The sequence below is a fragment of the Oncorhynchus keta genome, chromosome 2 (assembly GCF_023373465.1).
Source record: "Oncorhynchus keta strain PuntledgeMale-10-30-2019 chromosome 2, Oket_V2, whole genome shotgun sequence".
Taxonomy (NCBI): domain Eukaryota; kingdom Metazoa; phylum Chordata; class Actinopteri; order Salmoniformes; family Salmonidae; genus Oncorhynchus; species Oncorhynchus keta.
The window spans coordinates 40,559,038-40,586,174 of NC_068422.1; the positions used below are offsets into that span (position 1 = coordinate 40,559,038).

The 27,137-nt window shown below is 43.2% G+C and overlaps 1 pseudogene; it reads right to left on the bottom strand.

Annotated features, from left to right (window-relative positions):
• Window positions 1-10,938: 10,938 nt before the first annotated feature.
• Window positions 10,939-26,722, bottom strand: LOC118361294 (serine/threonine-protein kinase VRK1-like; annotated as a pseudogene).
• Between the last annotated feature and the right edge of the window lie 415 nt (window positions 26,723-27,137).

Here is a 27,137-nt window from a genome sequence, read left to right on the forward strand (position 1 = left end):
CCTCAACACTGGGGCCCCACAAGGGTGCTTGAAAATCTATGGCAAAACATGGAAATGGGTGTCTCGCAATGATCAACAGCCAACTTGACCGAGCTTGAAGAATTAAAAAAATAATAATGTGCAAATATTGTACAATCTAGGTGTGCAACGCTCTTTGAGACTTACACAGAATATTAGTGTTTTATTTGTCCTTTTTCATCTGATTTTCTATGTTTGAAATTTTGTTCCTGTTTGACATGAGTATTTTCTGTAGACTTGAAAATAAAAAAATAAAAAAATAATTTTGGGGAGACAAAAGGAAAGATGGATTATTTTGGGGGGCACATTATTTGTCCTGTTGAATGTAGACTACCCAAAGTAAACATTTATAACATAATGATTTGGTAAGAGTTTGCGAGGACCCAACAAGGTCGAGTTTGTTTTATTCAAGTCCCAACAATTGGAAACAATTGTTTCTTTAAATCCAAGGTCATACTTGGCCAAATGGTACCACACAGAACTCATTGTTGGTTGCCTAGCAATGCTACTAAAATATATTAAAACACACACACTCCTGTCGCCAAGACTGAAGCAGGCAGCGACCCTCAAATTGAAGGGGTCACGCAGAAATATTGCTTTTTGCATTTAAGAATAACAAGCAGAATGCAATGATGGCTGTACACAAAGACGAGGCTGATGGGGTGGAACAGACAAGAGCAGAGCGTTTGTCGAAGTTATTCGAATATTTCCTCTTTGCCTGACTCTCTGTTGTCAAATATGAATAGCTGTTTGTAAGAGCCTATGTGCTGCATCCAGGAAAACCCTTGACAGCACTACAAACAAATCATATTTAGGGCACAAAATAATGACTGAATTACATAACACTAGCAGGGGGATTTATCTCTAAATCTGTATTTTTACAATGTCCATTCGTAATTCACCAATTCATTGTGTGAATTATTTTCCCTTGTAGTGGTAACACCTTTGAGGAACAAGCTCAATGCCAACATGCATTTATGGTAAGTTAGGTAATCAAACATGTATTTCTTGGTATTTTCTTATGTTATATGTCCCATACCATGGTATTTCCTGATTTATAGTGTTGGAAACATTCCACATGAACGTTGTACCCTATTCCATATAATGGCCTTGATCTTCAACATTCAACAATTGCAAACTCCTCTTCCCCCTGTCTCTCCCTCATTTGCATGGCTGTAATTAGTGTGTGAAGGAGCCGTTTCTCGTGTCTTTCAGGAGCCCGGACTGCAGCGGCTTGCAGAACCTCAGTGATGTTTTGGAGATAGAATTCCTGTCACCTGCCACCCACGAAAAATCTGCACGTTGTGTTTCCCTGTTTCAAACACCTAGCCCTCACAATTACCTCTACCGAGCAATCGTGTGTGTGGTGGACAGATATATATTTTTCTGTCTGTTATTCTTTTTTATGTTTGCTGGAGGTGGGTGTGCATCCCCTTTAATTGGGTTGTTTGCAGAAAAAAAAACATTTGAATAACAAAGATGGCAGAATCCTTGCCACTATCAAGATTGCTTTAATCACACATTTATCCATTTATCTTTTTCTTTTTTTACTCGCGGGCGGATGGGTTGAAAGGGTGCCGTGTTTATCCGCTGTCGCCGCGGTGATTAATGCCTCAGCATCATTAACATTCGGAAGAGTGAAAAGTTTACTTGACCAGATGTTGACATTTTACCTACCATCCTCTTTTTAATGGATTGCTTGGAGTCAAAAAAAGGGGTTTCTCATTACACGAAAAGCAATATGCAAAAAGAGAACGAGTGTAGGGCAGATGGATAGACTGGTAGAAAAGAGAAAGTGTTGTGTAGTGGGATAAAGGAAGTGAAGAGGGGTGATAGAGAGAGAGAAAAGGAGAGACAGGAGGAGAGATTTCTGTGAATTCTGTGTCTTGATCAGTGACTCTGTGGTGTGTCTTGTAGAGTTTCAGTGTGGAGTTGTTGGATCTGTTATCTGATCCTACATTCTGGAGTCGGCAATGACCATCACTGCAGCCAATCGCTCCACCAGACGTCTGTACGAGGTGAGGGACACACGCCCACGACTATCCAACCTGATCAGTAGGCCTGTCTACCAAATGGAAAATGACCCCAAGAATTCTTCCAAAGTTGTGTCAAAACGGCTTAAGGACAACAAAGTCCAGGTAGTGGAGTGCCCATCACAAAGCCCTGACCTCAATCCCATAGAATATGTGTGTGCAGAACTGAAAAAGCATGTGCGAGCAAGGATGCCAACAAACCTGACTCAGTTACACAAGCTTTGTCAGGAGGACTGGGCCAAAATTCACCCAAATTATTGTGGGAAGTTTGTGGAAGGCTACCCAAAACGTTTGACCCAAGTTAAACAATTTAAAGGCAATGCTACCAAATACTAATTGAGTGTATATACACTTTTGAATGTGATGAATGCTGAAATAAATAATTCCCTCTACTATTATTCTGACATTTCACATTCTTAAAATAAAATTGTTATCCTAACTGACTGATTAAATGTCAGGAATTGTGAAAAACTGAGTTTAAATGTATTTGGCTAAGGTGTATGTAAACTTCCGACTTCAATTGTACATATTTTCACATACACCGGATAAGTGCAGTGAAATGTGTTGTTTTACAGGGTCATCCACAGTAGTACGGCACCCCTCGGGTTTTCGAACCAGCGACCTTTCGGTTATTACTCTAACCACTAGGCTACCTGCTGCCTACCTACTTGCCATAATAGTAGTTGGTGATTATGCATGCATAAAATAGCCATGATGGGTAAGAAATTTAAAGAAAAAGAGTCAGAGCTTATCAAGTCATCAATCAGGACCACCAGTCAGTGTGAATAGAAAGGCCAGAGACCGGAATGGGAAGACAACTATTGCACTGAAGTAGTGTAACATCCCAGCCATCTTTCTGTGTAGAATAAGGCTTTGCTCTTTGCTTGTGGTCTTTGTGGCCATATTCCTCCCACTCACCACGGTCAAATATGTGTTTGGGATTTTCTCAGTGGACCACTTCGAGGAGTTCACCCGTCGCTTCCGGGATGTCTTTGACCATCTGCCCGAAGGTAGAGCGGCGGGGGAACGGCTCTTCCATTTAGGGCAGGGGACGAGGAGCACCCAGGAATTCGGCCTGGAATTCCTGACCTTGGCCGCCGAAGCCGGCTGGAACGATAGGGCCCTCATCGACCACAATCAGTGCAGCCTGCGCAAGGACGTCCGACGTGAGCTGGCCTGCAGGGATGCCGCCATCTTCTTTGACCAAAACGCAGAAATAAAATATAAAACATTCATTACCTCTGACAAGCTTCTTTGTTGGCACTCCTATATGTCCCATAAACATCACAATTTGGTCTTTGTATTTTGTTTACGTCCCCTTCAGGTATTTTGGGTTGTTGCATGCAATCAGATAATAGCTTCTCATGCTTTCGCCGAAAATCATTTAAAAAATCTGACTTGTTGGCTAGATTCACAACGCTAGCGTTTCACCTTGCTCTAAGAGGCTAATTAGTGATAAATGATTCAGATGGTCATGTACAGGTAGAGATACTGGTGTGCAAAAGAGCAGAAAAGTAAATAAATATAAATAGTATGAGAATGAGGTAGGTAAAATTGAGTGGGCTATTTACCGATAGACTATGTACAGCTGCAGCGATCGGTTTGAAGTTGGTGAGGGAGATAAAAGTCTCCAACTTCAGCGATTTTTGCAATTCGTTCCAGTCACAGGCAGTAGAGAACTGGAATGAAAGGCGGCCAAATGAGGTGTTGGCTTTAGGGATGATCAGTGAGATACACCTGCTGGAGCGTGTGCTATGGGTGGGTGTTGCCATCGTGACTTGTGAACTGAGATAAGGGGGAGCATGGACTTGTAGATGATCTGGAGCCAGTGGGTCTGGCGACGAATACGTAGCGAGGGCCAGCCGACTAGAGCATACAGGTCGCAGTGGTGGGTGGTATAAGGTGCTTTAGTAACAAAACGGATGGCACTGTGATGAACTGCATCCAGTTTGCTGAGTAGAGTATTGGAAGCTATTTTGTAGATGACATCGCCAAAGCCGAGGATCGGTAGGATAGTCAGTTTTACTAGCGTAAATTTGGCGGCGTGAGTGAAGGAGGCTTTGTTGCGGAATAGATAGCCGAATCTAGATTTGATTAGAGATGTTTCATATGAGTCTGGACGGAGAGTTTACAGTCTAGCCAGACACCTGATGTCCACATATTCTAGGTCGGAACCATCCAGGGTGGTGAGAGAAAGAGTCGGCCCGAGAATTGAACCCTGTGGCAACCCTGTGGCACCCCCATAGAGACTGCCAGAGGACCGGACAGCATGCCCTCCAATTTGACACACTGAACTCTGTCTGCAAAGTAGTTGGTGAACCAGGCAAGGCAGTCATTAGAAAAACCGAGGCTACTGAGTCTGCCGATAAGAATATGGTGATTGGCAGAGTCAAAAGCCTTGGCCAGGTCAATGAAGACGGCTGCACAGTACTGTCTTTTATCGATGGCGGTTATGATATCGTTTAGTACCTTGAGCGTGGCTGAGGTGCACCCGTGACCGGCTCGGAAACCAGATTGCACAGCGGAGAAGGTACAGTGGGATTCGAGATGGTCAGTGACCTGTTTGTTGACTTGGCTTTCGAAGACCTTAAATAGGCAGGGCAGGATGGATATAGGACTGTAACAGTTTGGGTCCAGGGTGTCTCCCCCTTTGAAGAGGGGGATGACTGCGGCAGCTCTCCAATCTTTGGGGATCTCAGACGATATGAAATAGAGGTTGAACAGGCTGGTAATAGGGGTTGCGACAATGGCGGCAGATAGTTTCAGAAATAGAGGGTCCAGATTGTCAAACCCAGATGATTTGTACGGGTCCAGGTTTTGCAGCTCTTTCAGAACATCTGCTATCTGGATTTGGGTAAAGGAGAACCTGGACAGGCTTGGGCGAGTAGCTGCGGGGGGGGCTGTTGGCCGAGGTTGGAGTTACCAGGAGGAAGGCATGGCCAACCATTGAGAAATGCTTGTTGAAGTTTTCGATAATCATGGAAACAGGGAAACACTATGATCCTGGTTGTTGTGGATCCTACGGCCCCTACAGACTGTGGAAGCCCTGATTATTCACATCTTCCAGGATTGGGGTCCCCAGTTCACGTCGATAGTCTGGAAGGCGTTCATGGAACGTCTGGGGGTCTCAATATGCCTTACCTTGGGTTTTCACCCCGGGCAGGAAGAGAGAGTCAACCAGGATGTGGGCAGGTTTCTGCGGTCCTATTGCCAGGACCGGCCGGGGAAGTGGGTGGTGTTCGTGCCCTGTGCCGTGATGGCACAGAACTCATGGCACAGAACTCGCTTCGCCACTTCTCCACTAACCTCTCCTCTTTCAGTGCATATCGGGGTACCGGCCGTGGCATCAGGGTCAGACCGAGGCTCCTGCGGTGGACGACTGGTTCAGTATACAGTATGCGCCCGTATACACCTCCAGCAAGTTGCGCTTCGCCAGAAAACCAGCGTGGACCGTCAACGCAGTGAGACCTCGGTGTTCACCCCGGGGGACCGGATCTGTCTCTCGACCCGAAACCTGCCCCTCCACCTTCCCTGCCGGAAGCTGGGTCCGTGGTTTGTGGGGCCCTTCAAAGTCCTGAGGAAGGTGAACGAGGTGTGTTACATATTACAGCTTCCCTCTGATTATCGTATTAACCCCTCGTTCCATGTGTCTCTCCTCAGGCCGGTGGTGGCTGTCCTGCTCCAGGAATCTGAGGTGCGGGAGGTCCCTACGTCTGTCTTGTTGGACCGGAATTAAAGTGCGCCTGTTTGCTACACTCTGCTCTCCTGCACCAAACTTCGCCTCCCATACACACGCCTAACAGCGATTACCTGCTCGTGCTTCAGCTGTGCACTGCGGTATTGGAATGATGCCAATATCGGATGGCAAGACGTCAGGGCTAGACTGGAGAGAAACTTCACAAGGCCTGCGCCCGATGGTTGATTTTGGAGAGCGTTGTTAGCAATGTCTGCTGTTTTTCGATGCTGAGGTCAGAGATAAATCCATTTATGGGTGGAGGTTCACTAATTAGCGGGAGAGTGGGGACTACCCCTTCTGATAGCTTGCACATTATTAGAACATTTGAAAGGAAAAATGTTTTTCCTATTTTTCCAAAATTTGGTTTTGGAAAATGTTGGACGCTGCAAAGATGATTTTAACCCTTTCATGCGTGAGTTCCAAATATCTATAATGGTCGCCTAGCGTGAGTTTTTTATATGCACGTGATGTTAAAACGTTCTTTCCATTCCAGAATGTGATTGTTATGCAAAAGCACATTTAATCCGCGTTGCCCTCAAACCAAGGCACGCAGCCTGTTTTTAGTTTTCAACTTGTCAATTTCAAATTATGTTCCACCTCATTCATTCACATAAAAGTAGTAATTCTTACTTTTGCGGACCAATACATGTTTTAGACTTTTCTGACCCGGGCAAAATACGCCAAACACTTCCCAATTGCTTGTGCAGTTCAAGTCTGCAGACATTTGCTCATCTCTCATCCTGCACACACGTGTTCACATTTTCCATGTGTTGCCTGCATCGCAGTCACAGTTGTTTTCTTTACGGATAATAACTTTGGAATGTATAGCCTGAGATAACAGAACATGGGTGTAGGAGAGAGGGGGAAGCCACGATCTACACCCAGAAAGGGTCAAGTCATGACACTGGCCCAATGCTCTAACAAATAGACTACCTGATGCCCCACTAGGCTACCTGCTGTGATCTTCCTAATGGTCATTATGTGTTTGACCCAGTTTGCTTTTTGTAGGGGTTCTACTTTCTCTCGGGCAGGACGGACTATGGTTGATTTGTGGTCTTGTTGAGGTCACAGCTACGCCATTGTCAACAACCATTTTCCTCACGCGCTGTTTGGTTTGTGTTGATGTTTTCTGTTTGGGGATAATTCAAACATTTGCTCCAGTTTCTGCCATTGACCTGAACTCTTGCAGCAGCGATTGAATATTGTGATTATTTTTTTTTTTTAATTATATGGCAATAAAAATATATTCTTGTGATTTCTCTTTGGAGTTTGACTTTTCTTTGAACTTAAACTTTCTTTGATACAACTCCAATATTCATTACCACTCGGGAGTCACAGTAGATTTTCTGGTTATTTTGTCCATTGTTGTAAAACCAGTTTGTAACAACATTATAGTCAAATGTAGTGAATCCTGTCAATATTACAATACAAGCAGCCTCACCTGTCCTGGCTGGGGCTTGGATATGGGTGGATCTCTGATGTATTGAGACGGCACAGGTCTGGGTCTCTCCTCCTCATCCTCCACATATACAGGCTTTGGTTTGGACAAGCCTTTAGCTCGACACACTTTCTTTGGGAAAAAGTAAGAGAGAGTGAGGGACTATTTCTATTTCTGTGCATACTTGCTACATTGAAACTTGCTCTTATTAAACATCTCATTAAACATGCTTTTAGTCCAGGAGTAGGCTGAATCTGAATTGGAGAAAGCCACCTACTGTGTTAAAGACAAGCAATGTTCACTGAATTACTCATTTCAGTCTTTGAATGATGAAGAGAAATTATGATACCGAGGAGTAGGATACACTGAAGGCAGCCGTTCCATGAACACTATTACTTCGACTGACATTTACGCTCTCTTTTTCCAAACCTCCAGAAATGTACACTTCTGTTTGACTACAGATCAAACTGCCCAGCAGTTCAGTATGGAGAGAAGAGGGACAGAGAGAGGGGGAAAAGGAGTATAATTGTGGCTGCTGATCCTCTGCCCCTGTGAAGTGTGTGTCATCAATCGCCTCAAATTGGGCGTCTGTGGGTCAAGTTAGCAGCCATTGTGATTCCTCTCTACACCGCTATGCAAAGAGCTAGAGCAAGAGAGATTTGACAGATTTGGTATAGTTAGATGTCCAATTGAAATGCACCTATTTCATTTGAAATACTTTCTGCAGTGTGTGTACGTGTGTATGCGTGCATTTTGTAAATATAGATCTGTAATTGGATGGGGTCTGAGGCTGAGATCAGTGTGTAAATCTCCCACACTGCACTGGGGCTCATGACAGACTCACACACAGACACCTCACTCCTCTCTCAGACAGATATAATTCACTGTATACACAATGAACACATCCCATGAAGTTAGTCAGGCCATCTGGACTCCATTACACTCTCCCGACCTACCCTCTCCAGATATATTAGATACACGTAATCAGATATACATTATACAGTATATATAGTATAGTATATATATAGTATATATATAGTATATATAGTATATGACTGGTACGTACGTACGTACCAGTCAGTCAGTATGTGTCCAGAGTCCAGTACTCAGACTGGACTATATATATACAGTTGAAGTCGGAAGTTTGCATACACTGAGGTTGGAGTCATTAAACTTGTTTTTCAACCACTCCACAAATTTCTTGTTTAACAAACTATAGTTTTGGCAAATCTACTTTGTGTATGACACAAGCAATTTTCCCAACAATTGTTTACAAACAGATTATTTCACTTATAATTCAATGTATTACAATTCCAGTGGGTCAGAAGTTTACATATACTAAGATGACTGTGCCTTGAAGGTAGGGCTTGAAATACATCCACACACACACACACGCACACACACACACACATATGTTAGGTCCTGATACTTTACTTCATGCGGGTATGTTTGCGACCTGATTTTCTAACTTTTAGTAAGCCGTAGACCACTTACATTTGGGGGTAGATCTGGATATGCATGTGAATGATTGATACATGAACAACTTCAATGCAAGTGTTAAGGTAATCTCTCAGATTCTCTCACCTTGCCCGTGGCTGGGCCATCAGACCCTCTGGTGGAGAAACTATGTGACACCTATCCTCATAGCCCAGACCTGTCCAGCCTTCTCTGGCCTCTGCTCGCTCTCTGTCCCCCCTCGGACAGCAGCTTTCTCAGCTTCTGCTAATCCGGACGTTGCTTATACCCCATAACTTTGACATGGAGCATGAACCTGGTCAACTCATCTGAGAGGGAGCGGGGAAGAGGAGAGAGAAAGAGAAAAATTAACAATATGCTTCACAGTCCCACTCAGTGTCTCTTATCATAGATTTTTGATAAACAAGGGCTATAACTACCAATTACACAGACACACCCCTGGTGATGTGTGTTTCAGTACACAGAAACAATCAGATGACTTTCACCTCTTACTGTAACACGTCCCGCTACCTAGACTGTACACACAAGGTGGTGAGTGTGTATCACACTATATAATAGGGTTGATGCATGTCCTGAGCCTTATCTGTGGCGGCCAGCCGGGCCCTGCCTCTGGAGGAGTTGCAGAGAATCAGCTCAGTCAGACAGTTACCACCATATCACATCACACAGAGACATCACCTCATTGAGACGTGACCTCTCTTTACAGGACCAGAGATAACAGACAACAGAACACCCGAGTCTCTCTGGGATGGATCCTGGAGTTGTAGGATTGGATTCATAGGATGGGGTTTTGAAAGATTGATCAAGTGTTTCACTGACACCTGGGAAACTGGGGGGGGGTGTGGAGGGGGATGCACGCATAGGTATTCACCCCATTTGCTTTGAAGCCCTTAAATAAGATCTGGTGCAACCAATTACCTTCAGAAGTCACATAATTAGTTAACTAAAGTCTACCTGTGTGCAATCTAAGTGTCACATGTTCTGTCACATGATCTCAGTATATTTACGCCTTTTCTGAAAGGCCCCAGAGTCTGCAGCACCACGAAGCAAGGCGCACCACCAAGCAAGCAGCACCATGAAGACCAAGGAGCTCTACAAACACGTCAGGGATAAAGTTGTGGAGAAGTACCGATCAGGGTTGGGTTATAAAAAATTATCCAGAACTTTTAACATCCCACGGAGCACCATTAAATCCATTATTTTAAAGAATACGGCACCACAACAAACCTGCCAAGAGAGGGCCGCCCACCAAAACTCACAGACCGGGCAAGGAGGGCATTAATCAGAGAGGAAACAAAGTACCAAATATAAACCTGAAGGAGCTTCAATGCTCCACAGCAGAGATTGGAGTATCTGTCCATAGGACCACTTTAAGCTGTACACTCCACAGAGCTGGGCTTTATGGGAGAGTGCCAGAAAGGAATAATCAATCATGTTTGGTGTTCGCCAAAAGGCATGTGGGAGACTCCCCAAACATATGGAAGAAGGTACTCTGGTCCGAAGAGACTGAAATGTAGCTTTTTGTCCATCAAGGATAATGCTATGTCTGGCGCAAAACCAACACCTCTCATCACCCCAAGAACACCATCCCCAGTGAAGCATGGTGGTGGCAGCATCAAGCTGTGGGGATGTTTCCCAACGGCAGGGACTGGGAAACTGGACAGAATTGTTGAGGTAAGCTGTTTCAGTCTTCCAGAGATTTGAGACTGGGACGGAGGTTCACCTTCCAGCAGGATACTGCATACTGCTAAAGCAACACTCAAGTGGTTTATGCAGAAATATTTAAATGTCTTGGAATGGCTCAGACCTCAATCCAATTGAGATTCTGTGGGATGACTTAAAGATTGCTGTACACCAGTGGAACCCATCCAACTTGAAGGAGCTGGAGCAGTTTTGCCTTGAAGAATGGGCAGAAATCCCAGTGGCTAGAAGTGCCAAGCTTATAGAGACATGCCCCAAGAGACTTGCAGCTGTAATTGCTGGAAAAGTGTCTCTACCAAGTTTAGACCATGAGGGGGTTGAATAGTTATGCACGCTCAAGTTTTCTGTTTTTTAGTCTTATTTCTTGTCTGTTTCACAATACAAAATATTTTGCATATTCAAAGTGGTAGGCATGTTGTGTAAATCAAATGGTAAAGACCCACAACATGTATATTTTATTCCAGGTTGTAAGTCAACAAAATAGGAAAAATGCCAAGGTGGGTGAATAGTTTTGCAAGCCACTGTAGGCCTTCTCACTAACATATGGAAGCTCCACCCACAGACAGCTGCTGCACCGAGCCAGGTAGATTACACATGAGTCTAGAGAGAGAAAAACAGGCATGAAATACAGAGGGAGAGAGGGGAAACAATGGTTTAATAGGGAGATGGAGGAGAAGGAACCAGAGAGAGGAGAGAGTGTTTGCTTAGTACCTGGTCTTGGCCTCCCAGGGCAGCGCCCAACACAGCCAGTGGAGCAAACAGAAGCCCAACACCTCCAGGTTCCCACGTCTAGATGGAGCTTCTGAGAGGGGGAGAGAGAGAGCCAAACAGAGAGGAGCTAGAGGTAGTAGAAGATCAGAACCTGGTCTAGGAGGATAAAAACAGCTTTAATTGACAGGATGTGTTCAGAGGAAAAAACACAATATGAAAAAGAGGGTATGACGATGACAGGCGTGTTTTGTTTTCGCAGCTGGTGTTAGTCTTTACATTTTCTTTGATCTATGTCCTACTCTGCAGACATAGGAAGAGACATTTGTGTGCTCAGATCAAATGTTTGTAGCAACAAAAAGTATTTGGGTGCGGGGTTCAAAACCCATATACTTAAAGAAAGACAAAACCTGCACTCACTGGAATATTCTTTACATTTTAATGTATTTTCTTAGACGCAGAGGTCAGAACATACGGACACGTTTCGGCGGAAGCCTTCGGCAACATGCTCCGCAGACAAACAGGGCTTTCTGAGGGGAGGGCTGACTTGTTTGGTCAGATTACTTCCGTTCTGGCCCGTTCCAGGAAACTGGATCCTTGTGGCCTCTGACATGATCCAGATGCCCGCTGCATTACCTACAAATAAACTCACACACTTGATCCCTCTCTCAGGCAGTAAAACACACACACACAGATGTCTGAGCCAGTCGACTGGGTGCTGTGCACTGGGGAGTCATCTAAATACTGATGGCTAGGCATTCATCTCTGGACGTCATTGTAAACAATGCCTTCCATCTAGTTTGAATGAAAAGTGGACAAACCCTGCACTGAGCCAGTGTCTTTATGAAAAACTGTGTTGAGTTCATCAATATGTCTGAAATGAGTCCATGTGAGGGGTCGAGCCCGGGGAGTTTTAGCAACTCAATACTGTAACGGCCTCACATCTCTGGAGAAATTACCTATCGACTGGCTTCATCAGAGGAAGAAATCTTGAGCCAGATCCATGGATAGCATTGATCCCAGCCAGTGCTACAAGAGTGTCCTCCAGGCAGCAGCACCCAGCAGGCCAGCACTACTGGCTAGCATTGAGACAGACATTGCAGGTGTTGGTTGTTAGTTGGTTGTAGTCAGATGTTGGTTGGTTGTTTCCACTGCTGCCGCCCCTGTTGCCTTCATTTCTGTGATTAAACCGATTGTTTAAATCATTTATTGGATGCATTATCTTAAGAGTGCAAGTTGTAAAAGTACTTAAGTGCATAGGTCAGCTTTCGAGTATATTTGTTGCTGCCACATCTAATCAAGACATTGTTGTAAACAATTATATAAAGCCTCATTGATACTGAGAGCCAGTGACACCAGCACTCAAACTGCTCCAACTCCAAAAGCCACATAATAGATTAACAATTATAAATATGTTAAGCCTGCCTGTGTGAGTTCTTTGGACATATTGTCCCTGTTCACAATGGCATTCACTTTGCTGTTTGGTAGTGTATTTATGCATCTTTCCTTAACGAGGGGGGGGGGGGGCAGGATACACACAGCTCTCTCACGCACACACACAATAGATGCACAGACCATGGTTTTTCAGTTAGGAAAATGTGACGCTTGGACAATGTGGCCAGGAAGATTTTCAATTACCAGCCATTTCAGAAATGTACCGGACAAATATGCATTGGGTGCACGGTGGACCCACCGTGCTCAGAATGACAGAAATCACATTAAGATTATGGTAATGCAACTCATGTAACGAAGCAGCCAATAAAACATAATTTTCAAACATTTGCCAAAATGCAATTTGCAAGAAAACACTATTCTAAACACTACACATGGGAAAACGCCATTCTAAACACTACACATGGGAAAACGCCATTCTAAACACTACACATGGGAAAACACCATTCTAAACACTACACATGGGAATACGCCATTCTAAACACTACACATGGGAAAACGCCATTCTAAACACTACACATGGGAAAACGCCATTCTAAACACTACACCTGGGAAAACGCCATTCTAAACACTACACATGGGAATACGCCATTCTAAACACTACACCTGGGAAAACACCATTCTAAACACTACACATGGGAAAACGCCATTCTAAACACTACACATGGGAACACGCCATTCTAAACACTACACATGGGAACACGCCATTCTAAACACTACACATGGGAATACGCCATTCTAAACACTACACCTGGGAAAACGCCATTCTAAACACTACACATGGGAACACGCCATTCTAAACACTACACATGGGAACACGCCATTCTAAACACTACACATGGGAACACGCCATTCTAAACACTACACATGGGAATACGCCATTCTAAACACTACACCTGGGAAAACGCCATTCTAAACACTACACATGGGAATACGCCATTCTAAACACTACACATGGGAATACGCCATTCTAAACACTACACCTGGGAAAACGCCATTCTAAACACTACACCTGGGAAAACACCATTCTAAACACTACACATGGGAAAACACCATTCTAAACACTACACATGGGAATACGCCATTCTAAACACTACACATGGGAATACGCCATTCTAAACACTACACATGGGAAAACACCATTCTAAACACTACACATGGGAATACGCCATTCTAAACACTACACATGGGAAAACGCCATTCTAAACACTACACATGGGAAAACGCCATTCTAAACACTACACCTGGGAAAACGCCATTCTAAACACTACACATGGGAATACGCCATTCTAAACACTACACATGGGAATACGCCATTCTAAACACTACACATGGGAAAACGCCATTCTAAACACTACACATGGGAAAACGCCATTCTAAACACTACACATGGGAAAACACCATTCTAAACACTACACATGGGAAAACACCATTCTAAACACTACACATGGGAATACGCCATTCTAAACACTACACATGGGAAAACGCCATTCTAAACACTACACATGGGAAAACGCCATTCTAAACACTACACATGGGAAAACGCCATTCTAAACACTACACATGGGAATACGCCATTCTAAACACTACACATGGGAATACGCCATTCTAAACACTACACATGGGAAAACACCATTCTAAACACTACACATGGGAAAACGCCATTCTAAACACTACACATGGGAATACGCCATTCTAAACACTACACATGGGAAAACGCCATTCTAAACACTACACATGGGAAAACGCCATTCTAAACACTACACATGGGAAAACGCCATTCTAAACACTACACATGGGAAAACACCATTCTAAACACTACACATGGGAAAACGCCATTCTAAACACTACACATGGGAAAACGCCATTCTAAACACTACACATGGGAAAACACCATTCTAAACACTACACATGGGAAAACGCCATTCTAAACACTACACATGGGAAAACACCATTCTAAACACTACACATGGGAAAACACCATTCTAAACACTACACATGGGAAAACACCATTCTAAACACTACACATGGGAAAACGCCATTCTAAACACTACACATGGGAAAACACCATTCTAAACACTACACATGGGAAAACGCCATTCTAAACACTACACATGGGAAAACGCCATTCTAAACACTACACATGGGACACATGGGAAAACGCCATTCTAAACACTACACATGGGAAAACACCATTCTAAACACTACACATGGGAAAACACCATTCTAAACACTACACATGGGAAAACGCCATTCTAAACACTACACATGGGAAAACACCATTCTAAACACTACACATGGGAAAACACCATTCTAAACACTACACATGGGAAAACACCATTCTAAACACTACACATGGGAAAACGCCATTCTAAACACTACACATGGGAAAACACCATTCTAAACACTACACATGGGAAAACACCATTCTAAACACTACACATGGGAAAACGCCATTCTAAACACTACACATGGGAATACGCCATTCTAAACACTACACATGGGAATACGCCATTCTAAACACTACACATGGGAATACGCCATTCTAAACACTACACATGGGAAAACGCCATTCTAAACACTACACATGGGAAAACACCATTCTAAACACTACACATGGGAAAACGCCATTCTAAACTGCGCACCTGATAGCGGTTCTTTATGTGACAGACATGAAAATCTCTGTCAGAAATTTAGAAAGAGGGGGAATCTAAAGACGCAACACTTAGGATGGGCTGCTAATATGACTAGGATTGTGCCTTTGGCTTCTGGACATCAAAATAAAGTTGATATGAAAACCAACAGAACAGGGGAGAAATAGCATAGCAGTGGGTCAAATAGGGAAGTGAATGAAAATACATTTGCCATAATTATATAATTACTCCTGCCTACACAGAATTAAATAAAATCATTGAAAATACTTCACCAGAAAGCATGACTTAGCCACAGAGGAATCGAGGATCATTAGCTTCTTTAAAAAAAATGGATGGTTTCCAATCACAAGCTCATGCCTATTTGGGAAGCTTTCAATATGGGCAGCGCGCATGTGTAACAGTATAGTTTCCGTCCCTCTCCTCGCCCCTACCTGGTCTCGAACCAGGGACCCTCTGCACACATCGACAACAGCCACCCTCGAAGCATCGTTAACCATCGCTCCACAAAAGCCACAGCCCTTGCAGAGCAAGGGAAACAACTTCTTAAAGGTCTCAGAGCGAGTGACGTCACCAATTAAAACGCTATTAGCACGCACCCCTCTAACTAGCTAGCCATTTCACATCGGTAACATGGCAATAGACCTAGTTGATTATTGAGTTGCGGCTGTCGGTGAAAAGCATCTAAAATGTGTGTGAAGATAATGTGTCTTGAGTATAATTTTAAATATTGAGACAAGAAGGGGAGAAGTGTGGCAAAGATATAGGCAAGTCTCTCCGGAATGGCTCAGCTCTCTCCTGTCAATTCTTGCACATTTAATTGTGTGAATAGTTTGCCCTTTGATGATTATTTTTATGATTCCCCATTACATACTTCACCAGAGTAAATATACCGTTAAATTAATGTAACCAAATGACAGGGATTATGTAAAACATGTATTAATTAGTCATTTACCGTTCTCATTATCGGAGTGGAAACTTTGTTTGCAAAGTTCACAATCTGCTACACTTGTGAGAAACAGGTTTTGATTTATTTCATAACCATCATTTACGATATCCTCAATGTTTTCATTGTATTTCGTTTAGAGTGCTCCGCATGAGAAATGAGCATGTGTCTGGTTTCTCTGTCCTGATAATGTCGAGGGAGCATTTGAAAAATCTTTCCAACAGTCTCCCCGTCAATAATCACAAATCCTCAGTGTGAAAGAGCAATGGAGGTTTTAGGCCTACTGCTGCATTGGCCTTTAGGCTGAGTTCCATGCGTTCATTTCTTTAGCCGCCCATGTATCACGGTGTATCAATGTGTCCATATGGCAGAGGCTGGTGATCTTGCATTAGTTGACTTGTAATTGCAATTGTAATTGCAATTTAGATTGTTATCATTTTAATTCCATTTTTTTTATGATGAACCACATGATAATGATTTTGAGTAATGAAAACATTATTATTGAAATGAAGCTGTTCAGTGAACGGTAGAAATGGTAGGATCGGTAGAAATGGTAGGATAAATGATCAATTGTAAACTTCCTCAAACTTGAAACTCAAGTGCCACCTATGAAGTCTTTATAAGAAAATTGCCCCCACGTTTCCATGGTCGGATTTTGCCAATAGTCTACTTTGAAGTAAGGTAAGACATGTCTCCTAATGTGAAATAAAACATTCAGGTTTCAAACAATTAAGTAAGTTTTCAAAATGTATACTGCCTCCAGCTCTGATTATAAAGTGATGGGTGACGAGATGATAGCCTATTGCCTGCACTTGGATGGTGAATGGGAGCCTCGCTTCAATTACCAGTTGAGAAATACAAATAGTAGGTATTTTAAATCGTGCACCAAAACTGTTGTTAACATGTGATGGCATTTAGAAGTCTTGCAACGAATGGGTTTATAAAAGCATGTTACATTCCAGCAGCAACCAGCTGAGGAGCTGCAGGAGAAATCCTGCAAAAAAGGCTCTGCATGTGATAGTTGTGTTGGATAAATAAGATACATGGTGACTAATGAAAATACACACAGGCCAATTTAATTCCACTAAATTATGCAAATCGACCGATAAGCATGACAGTCAAATGTATTTACGTCAACTGGTATTTCCATCAATGAATAAAAGGCATGATCTCGCAATGGATATTTTTTTCTCCCGGTCATTTTGGTTGGCAAGTTTGATTTAATCGGCTTTTAATACATTTTTGGGGGGCCAAAGGCCGGTAAGAGCCTGCTAACAGAAACCCTGGCTCATACACAATAAATGCGTGCATGCATGCAAACGAGCAAACACACACACACACACACACACACACACACACACACACAGACACACACACACACACACACACACACACACACACACACACACACACACACACACAGTTTAGAAAGTGAACCTCAGAGCCCTACACACTCCAGGCTTGTCGTAGAGGAGTTAGGTACCAATGTAGTGGGTTGTAATCTCCTACTGTTATTCAGATTTCCTAAAGCATGGTGTCACACTCTCAGTTGGAATTTCTGTGTTTCAGAAGCATCCCGCTCCAATAGGTGATAATTAGCTCAGAGTTCAGCGGTGCATCATTCTGTGTTCAATCTCCACCCTCGTCATGGCAACCTATCAACATCTACCCGGTGAGGTTGATGAGAGGTGAGATGGGAGGACAGGGTCTTGAGCAAAAAGTAGTCTTGCTCCTCGTCAAAATCTGCATGCATTTCAATTGCCATTTGACCCAAAGAATCTCAGAAACTGCCTTACAACATAGAGGTCAAGTACGAGCAGCTATCATATACAATTTATCTGCCTGGGATTTAAAAAAAATGTGGTTTGTTTATCAACTGTAGTTAAAAATGGGAAACTTTACCAAATTGCCTCTTGATTGACCAATTCCAATAGTTGTGTACTGTAGACCTAATGTCAGAGTTAGATATATAAAATGACTTATGAATGTCAATAGTGGTTAGAAGAAGATCACTGCATAAGCACATATTTTCATCTTATACTCTCTACCTACTTTGGTTTGTAGAAGATTCATGACCCATGGGCCATAAAAGCAAAGGAATAATTCACCTGTACAACAACGTCTACTGTTTAGGCGAGACTGAAGAGTTGGAATGAGGAACATATGCAACTGCTTGTATGTGACACGAGAACAAATTGTCCTAGGTGTGAGTGGGTGTACTTCAATATAAAAGAACAGACCTGTGTTTGAACCAGTCCTGTGATTTAAGCGTCATTCCTTATCTAAACTCGTATTACATCAAGTACACAATGAGAACAGCCATAGACGAACAACTGAGAACATGTTGAAGTAGGTTCTGCCTGCAACATATGGGCTTGTCTGGAACTGTGAAGTTCAATCAGTGTTTGTTTTCAGCAGCGGTGGCGGTGGCCATGGTTTTAGAGAGACAAAATGTTGCCACATTGAAACTCATTACCTGCAATTCTACACATTTTGCCATGGGGCCAAGAAAACATTTTCAGTTTAAAAGCTCATTTCCTTAAATTATGCAAATGTGTCATGGCTTATGCCATGTTCTTATGCTATCCAGTATATATTCTACATCATTTATACAGTATATGGTTTAAGCCATTTAAGTTTACACTGAAAATGTTTTACCATCCCCAAAATGTTCAAAAAAAAAACAGAGAAATACATTAAAAAATAATTATAATTTCTGGGTATTATTTTCTTTTGTGGCTGTGTGCCTGTGTTGAATGTATATAGGCGAAACAATGATTACAATACATGGGCTCAACATCCACCTTTTCATTCAGAGAACATCCAACAGAAAAACACAAGTTCAGCATACCCCCCACCAACCTCTCTCTCTCTCTCTCTAAAGTATATTAAAAAGGACATGTTTGCCTTAATCAATATCGCTGCATGAACATCTTGTCTGTGTTGGTCCATATCGACAACATCGATAGAAACAGTGGCACGGCGATTAGGCAGTCCTTCCACACTCGTTCAGGGTATCGAACCTTAACGCCTTCCTCTGCTCTGAGCAAGCCGAGAGGTTATCAGTGGCCAGTCCCTCTCTAACCAAACATCAAAGCCTTAATTAATGGGGGGATGAATACACAATGCAGGTTATGACTTTAGCTAATTAGGGAATTGTTAAATGGAGTCTGTGTCGGGGGAATGTGGGCCAGGGAGAATCAATGTCCAATAAAAAGGACCATGTATGCAATTTTCCAGCTAATGTGTTTCCGATAACTACAGAGGGAGATTTTAAAGCAAGGGACGAAGTGGGCTTCACTTTACATTATGCATTGATAAACACGTACTCCGCCAACTGAAAGATACAGTAATGCAGTTAGTACACAGCAAGATACATCCGTGCAAGATCATTGGCCATACAGTCAATACAAGAGAACTCTACTGTCCACAAATGTCACGCCCTGGTCTAAGTATTTTGTGTTTTTCTTCATGTATTGGGTCAGGCCAGGGTGTGGCATGGAGTTTTTGTATTGTGGTGTGTTTTGTCTTGGGGTTTTGGTGTGTATGTATTTGGGATTGTAGCTAGTGGGGTTATCTAGCAAAGTCTATGGCTGTCTGGAGTGGTTCTCAATCAGAGGCAGGTGCTTATCGTTGTCTCTGATTGGGAACCATATTTAGGCAGCCATATTCTTTGAGTTTGTCGTGGGTGATTGTCCTTAGTGTCTTGATGTCCTTAGTCTGTGTCAGTTTGCACCAGTTAAGGCTGTTTCGGTTTTCACTACGTTTTGTAGTTTGTGTATTGATTCGTGTTACGTTTGTTTTATTAAACATGGATCACAATATACACGCTGCAGTTTGGTCCGACTCTCCTTCACCATATGAAAACCGTGACAACAAATCAATGTATGTTTACCCAGAAACATTTCACAACACAATAGCTTTTTTTTGGCACGTGAAACCATGAATGTTCATAACAATGAAATTACACTTTACCGACTCCATTTTGAGCATCAATGCTGGTGTACTCTACGGTTCCTTTGTGTCCCTTCTTGGGGTTTTCCTTGTTCTCCTTGTGCACTCCATCTGGGCTGTACCTGTAAGACAGGTACACATGTACAACAGATAATAAACAGACAGTATGTGTAGATAACTCACAAGTAGAAGCCTAACACAATGCTCAATATTAAGATAACTTGAAACGGTTGTCTATGTATGTTTTGTACACGAAATGCCTTCAATACACATGCCTACTGTACTTAGACAGCGCTAGTGCTAACCTTGTTTGGGTCTGTGTGACCAAGCATTAGGTTGGCCTTCTTTACATCTGCATGGACATACTCGTTGTCATGGATATACTCAAGGACATCCAGCTGTAGGAGGACAAGCAGTAGGTGAAATCCTTGTGATATGCAGCAATGGATGATGGAGAGGATAGTAGAGTACGAGTCTCACCAGGACACATCCTAGCTCTAGCACTGTGTGTTTCTTTAGCTTGTCACCATTTCTCTCACATACTTTCTGAAGGTCACTGCCCAGGCGGTCCATCGCCATGAACCTGCACCTGAACAGGGCAAAGGTCAAGGAGAAGGGGTAAAATAATCTCGAACACACTTCCCAACCCCAATGTGAGGGATTATTAACCAAGTACCATCATCATCATCATCATCAGGACCATGGTCAGTAGTACCTGGTTCTGTTGTGTTCTGCTAGTCCTGATCCCCAGTTTGCAGGGATCCCCAGGAAGTCCAGCTTCTTGCTCCCCTTCAACATCAGCACTGAAACAACAGCAGGAAAGAATTACGAGGGACAAAAATCAAACATGTATTGGGTCTTACATATACATTAAATATTTACAACATATTTAATGTATTTTCACAAGTGCAAAGTATGCACCATTTTTTTCTACAGGAATAGTGGACACAAAAAAAAGTTCAAAAACAGAACACTGTACATATTTGCTCTTTGCCTTATTGTTTTATTCACGACTTGTTGCAACCATTATTTACCTTTGTTTTATTTACCTTTGTTATTTTATGATGCTAGTGCTGAGCAGATATGGCCAAGTGCCAAAAATACAATCCTAGGGGGACTGAGCCTTCAGTCTTAAAAGTTATACAACAAATTGGGAAGTGATGTGAATTGAATTCCTGTGGATTCAGGTTGACTCTGTCCGAACTGTTCGCAAAACCCCTATGACCAGACAGAGGAAATATGGAAAGGTATGTCTAAGCCAGACACACAAGCATGCACTTCTAATCATAGCCAAAACAAAACACACTGACAGACAGAGCGAAAACAGACAGACAGGCAGACAGGCAGGCAGGCAGGCACACACACAGTGAACATGAGGCCTGTCTTGGAGTGGTGGCAGGCCTGACTGGCTCTCCACCAGACTGGCAGGTGGTCAGGGGCCCAGTGGAGGAGCAGGCATCATTATGTGTGATTGGGTCCCTCTCTATGAATTAGAACTCAAACAAGCAGGGACGGGGCTAACTGCCACTGAGGTGCATGTTTGCTTTGGCTTATTAATTACACCAGGCAGCAGTCTTCATGTCTATGGCCTCTTCATCAGCCAAGTACACTCTTGCTGCACTGGGCCTGGCTGCTCATATAAGAGGTAGCCTAAAACAGGTTTTGTTGTAACCAAACAGTGTGTAGTCTATGTGGGATAAAGTCTATGAATTCTTGACCATATGTCTGCTGCATCATTACGTTGAATGATTTAAGTTGTTGATACTCACTGTTCTCAGGTTTAGTTTCCCTCAGATGGAACTTGAGCTCAGAAAACAGAGGCCAATCCACATGGCAGACACAATGAAATAAGAGGGTCAAATAAGAGGAGATATGGAAATAGCCTAGGCAGTCAATATAAAAAAAGACATGCTGAAAGCTGTTGCATGTGCTCCCTAAAGCTTATAGGCTGTTTTATAAGCATATACAGCCAGCAGTTGTCACTTTCCATATCCAACAAAACCCAGCGAGGAGAGCAAGCAAGAGAGAAATACAAAGTGAGAGAGCAACAGAGCCTAACATTAAATGATTGTGGTTAAGTCAAACTGTCATCATCTCTCAAGTATCTCTGACCAAATGACAATGCCTACACATAGGTGTTGATGCCTTGACTCACACAACACCATCAGCCATTCCTGTATTCACCACTTTAATGAGAAAATTTGAGTCCTCCCCAACAGATGTGTCCACTTCCTGCGAAGCTGAAGGGAGAGAGGGAAGAAAGGAGAGAGAGAAAATGTAAGAGATGGAGAAAAGGAGGGAGAGAGATAGGGTGTAATAGAAAAAGGGGAGAGCAAAAGAGAGAGGGGAGAGAGAGACAAAGAAAAACAGGTAAACACAGAGATAAACAGAGATAAATAAAACGCGATAAACATGACAGTAATTTCGAAGCAATCAGATGTACCCCAGTTTTTGTGGTCTGTTGGTGATGTGTTTCCACCCAAAACACAAATCTGTGATTGCTGGTCATGCGTTTTGCTCCATAAATTGGGGTCACCACTCTTGTCACTCAAAGAGGTGTGTGTGTGTGTGTGTGTGTGTGTGTGTGTGTGTGTGTGTGTGTGTGTGTGTGTGTGTGTGTGTGTGTGTGTGTGTGTGTGTGTGTGTCTGTGTGTCTGTGTTGGGGAGGGAGGGGGGGGTTGAGAATCAGTGATAACTTGATGGATTGACATACTAGTCTGGTTACCTAACTAGGTAGATCAATCCAAAGCCTCCTTGACCAATTATTCTGCCCAGTCTCCATCACTTCTTCTCTGTGTAAAACTGTCTGGTAGAGGTGCAGGCAATACTCACTTCCTAGGAGGGTCCATGGAGATAGCTAGCAAAAGCAACCTATTTTGCAGTTAACATTACAGAGAGTCAAGTAAATTGGCCACTAATAGTGGCAATAGTATAGATACAGAGTATTGACATGTGGTCAACAGATGCAGCTATAGCTACCTAACTAGCCTGCAAAGTATGAACTGAGAAGAGAGGCCATAGACCTGAAACAAAACTGGAATCAGTAAAATATGGAAATTTGCCAGCAGATTAGCCTAGCTACTACAAGCTAACAGACCATCTCGACCAGTTGAGGCAGAAAGCAAGCATTTATTCTCGACCATATATTTAGCTAGGTTTAGAGCTACCGGTACGAGATATGATCAATAAACGCATGTTGTGTCCAAAGTTAGCAAGCTAGCTAGGTTGCTCTCCCCCAAGAAAAATCTACTCCATCTGGTTCTTCGACAGCTGCTGTCAAAACTGTTTGATTTCCTTAAACTTTGTCCTTCCCGCTGTGTGATAGGCCAAAAATCAACCAATGAAACCTAGGAAGCAATGGCTCTGGATATTCACCCACCAATGACTGCAACAGCAAGTTCCATATGACAGGTTTATATTACTTTCAGTCATCCTCAAACATCTGGCCCAGGGTGCTTTCAGTGGGTGCAACCATATGGGTGCAACATTATAGAACGTTCTGGCAAAACTGTGTAGAACAGAAACACTCTGTCATTCAGATTAGGCCAGGGAATTGTATCAATTTGAGTGATTTGTAAGAAAGAGACCTCCCAGTCAACATGGTGGGTTCGGCCTATTACGTTTGATACTTAGGGGACCAGGCATTGACTTGGACTCAGGGGGGACTTCTTGAGGGCCGAGCTCTTCCCAAGTCCGGGGAATCATATTACTTTGGGTTCCAGCTAATGGTACTTGGGCCCAGTCCACTTCAGCATATCTGGCCTGAAACCTTTTTCAGAAGTTGGGTTATATGAGGTTTTTATTCGGCATGTGTGTTGTATTTCATAAAAACAAAATAGTGAAACATTTATAATTTGGCACATCTATATGTTATAATATTTAGATAAAACTAACCGAAATACATTAAAATAATTTATTAAAATACAATGTTTTGCAATGAAGGTCTACAGTAGTGTCACGCCCTTACCTTAGAGAGCCTTCTTATGTCTCTATTTGTTTGGTCAGGGTGTGATTTGGGTGGGCTTTCTATGTTCTTTATTTCTTTGTTTCTGGCGGAGTGTGGTTCCCAATCAGAGGCAGCTGTCTATCGTTGTCTCTGATTGGGGAGCATACTTAGGCAGGCCTTTTTCCCACCTGTGATTGTGGGTAGTTGTCTATGTGTAGTGGCCTGCGAGCACTTCGTAGCTTCACGTTTGTTTGTTATTTCTTGTTTTGTTGGCGACATTCTAAATAAAAGTGTAATGCGCTTTGGTCCACCTCTTCCGACGGGCGTGACAGAACTACCCAACACAAAAGGACCAAGCAGCATGGAGAAAGGGACTCATGGACATGGGAGGAAATCCTGGACAATAAAAGACCCCGGAGGCAGGCTGGGGAATATCGCCGTCCAAAGGAGGAATTAAAGGCAGCGAAGGAGGAGCGGCGACGGTATGAGGAGGCAAGTCATCGAAGCGGGCACGAGAGGCAGCCCCAAAAACTTTTTGGGGGGGCACACGGGGAGATTGGCAGAGTCAGGTTATAGACCTGAGCCAACTCCCCATGCTTACCGCGGGGAGTGAGTGACCGGGCAGTCACAGTGTTTTGCGGTAAAGCGCACTGTCTGGTGCGCTCGGAGCCAGCTCTCCGCAAGTGCCACGCTAGAGTGGGCATCCAGCCAGGGCGGATTGTGCCAGCTCAGCGCTCTTGGTCTCCGGTGCTCCCAGAACCTCCTGTTTATCTCCCCAACCTGGTGGGCCCTGTGGCAGCCCCATGCACCAGGCTGCCTATACGTCTCCCCCCATCAGTGATGATCCATGGCATGAAGCCTCCAACGAGGGTCCCCAGTCCAGGGCTCGCAACGAGGATCCCCAGTCTGAGGCCCGCAGCGAGGGAACCCAGTCTGGGACCGGCAGCGAGGTTCCCCAGTCTGGGGCCGGCAGCAAGGGTCCCCAGTCCAGGGCCCGCAGCGAGCCTGTTTTAGAGAAAGCATCAGTCCGGGGCCCGCAGAGAGCCTGTTTTAGAGAAGCATCATGCTGTGGAGATGTTCTTCAGCAGCAGGGACTGGGAGACTAGTCAGGATCAAGGGATAGATGAACAGAGCAAAATGCAGAAAGATCCTTGATGGAAACCTGCTTCAGAGTGCTCAGGACCTCAGACCGAGGCGGAGATTCACCTTCTAACGAGACAACAACCCTAAGCACACAGCCAAGAAAACGCAGGAGTTGCTTCGAGACAAGTCTCTGAATGTCCTTGAGTGGCCCAGCCAAGAGCTCGGACTTGAACCTGATCGAACATCTCTGGAGAGACCGGAAAATATCTGTATAGCAACACTCCCCATCCAACCTGACAGAACTTGAGAGGATGCGAAGAGAGGAATGGGAGAAACTCCCCAAATACAGGTGTGCCAAGCATGTAGCGTCATACCTAAGAAGACTTGAGGCTGTTATCGCTGCCAAAGATGCTTCAACAAAGTACTGAGTAAAGGGTCTGAATAATTATGTAAATGTGATTTCATTATTTATTTGTGTTTATATATATATATATATATATATATACACAGTGGGGCAAAAAAGTATTTAGTCAGACACTCATTTTGTCTGTCATAGTTGAAGTGTACCTATGATGGGAGAACTTGCACAATTGATGGCTGACTAAATACTTTTTTGCCCCACTGTAGATGATAATATACATGGAATTATAGATATACCTCTCCTTAATGCAACCGCTGTGTCAGATTTCAAAAGAAATTTACGGAAAAAGCAAACCATCAAATAATCTGAGACAGCGCTCAGAAAAATAATCAAATTAGCCACCATGTTGGAATCAACAGAAACCAGAAATTACATGATAAATATTCCCTTACCTTTGATGATCTTCATCAGAATGCACTCCCAGGAATCCCAGTTCCACAATGAATGCTTGATTTGTTCGATAATGTCCGTTATTTATGTCCAAGTAGCTACTTTTGTAAGAGTTAGGTACACATATCCAAACGCTAGTGCATTACTTCGGACAAAAAATTCAAAAAGTTATATTACAGGTCGAAGAAACATTTCAACCTAAGTATAGAATCAATCATTAGGATGTTTTTATCATAAATATTCAATAATGTTCCAACCGTAGAATTCCTTTGTTTCTAGAGGAGCAACAGAACGCAAGTCGATATCATGTGGAATGCGCATGACCAGGAAATGGCTCTCTGCCAGTAACCTGACTCATTCAGCTCTTATTCAGTCCTACAACACAGTGGAAGCCTCATTCAAGTTTCTAAAGACAGTTGACATCTAGTGGAAGCCTTAGGAAGTGCAACTTCATTCATATCCCACTGTGAATTCAATAGGGCCTGAGTTGAAAATCGACCAACCTCTGATTTCTCACTTCCTGTTTGGATTTCTTCTCGGGTTTTTGCCTGCCATATGAGTTCTGTTATACTCACAGACATCATTCAAACAGTTTTCGAAACTTCAGAGTGTTTTCTATCCAATACTACTAATAATATGCATATATTAGCAACTGAGACTGAGGAGCAGGCCGTTTACTCTGGGCACCTCTGGGCACCTTTTATCCAAGCTACTCAATACTGCCCCTGCAGCCATAAAAAGTTTTAACACTGTCTCCTACTTCCACCATCGTGCACCAAATGCTCAAAATGTCAATCTGAAGGCTGGCAACCTGATCCAGAGATGGTGTGGGTGGACAGTAAATGAGTCAATCTCAAATATTTTAACTGTTGAATGTGTGTAGACTTTCACTAGACACTGTAAACCCATTGATTATTGAAGATAATAAGATATACATGTTTGTCGAGCTTAGTTGAACTGTTCTTCCCCATGAGAACCGAACATAGGCCTGATTAACTGAAAACAAACATTTTATAGCCTCAACACATGATTAGAACTGTAATTGTTATATAATGGATGGCCAGTCCTTGCGTCCATCCTCCTACATGTGTATGGTCAGTGCTATCTGGAAGCATTGCTACTTCCTACCCTAAACCATAACCCTTACCTTAACCTTACACATATCCAAATCCCTTACCTAACCT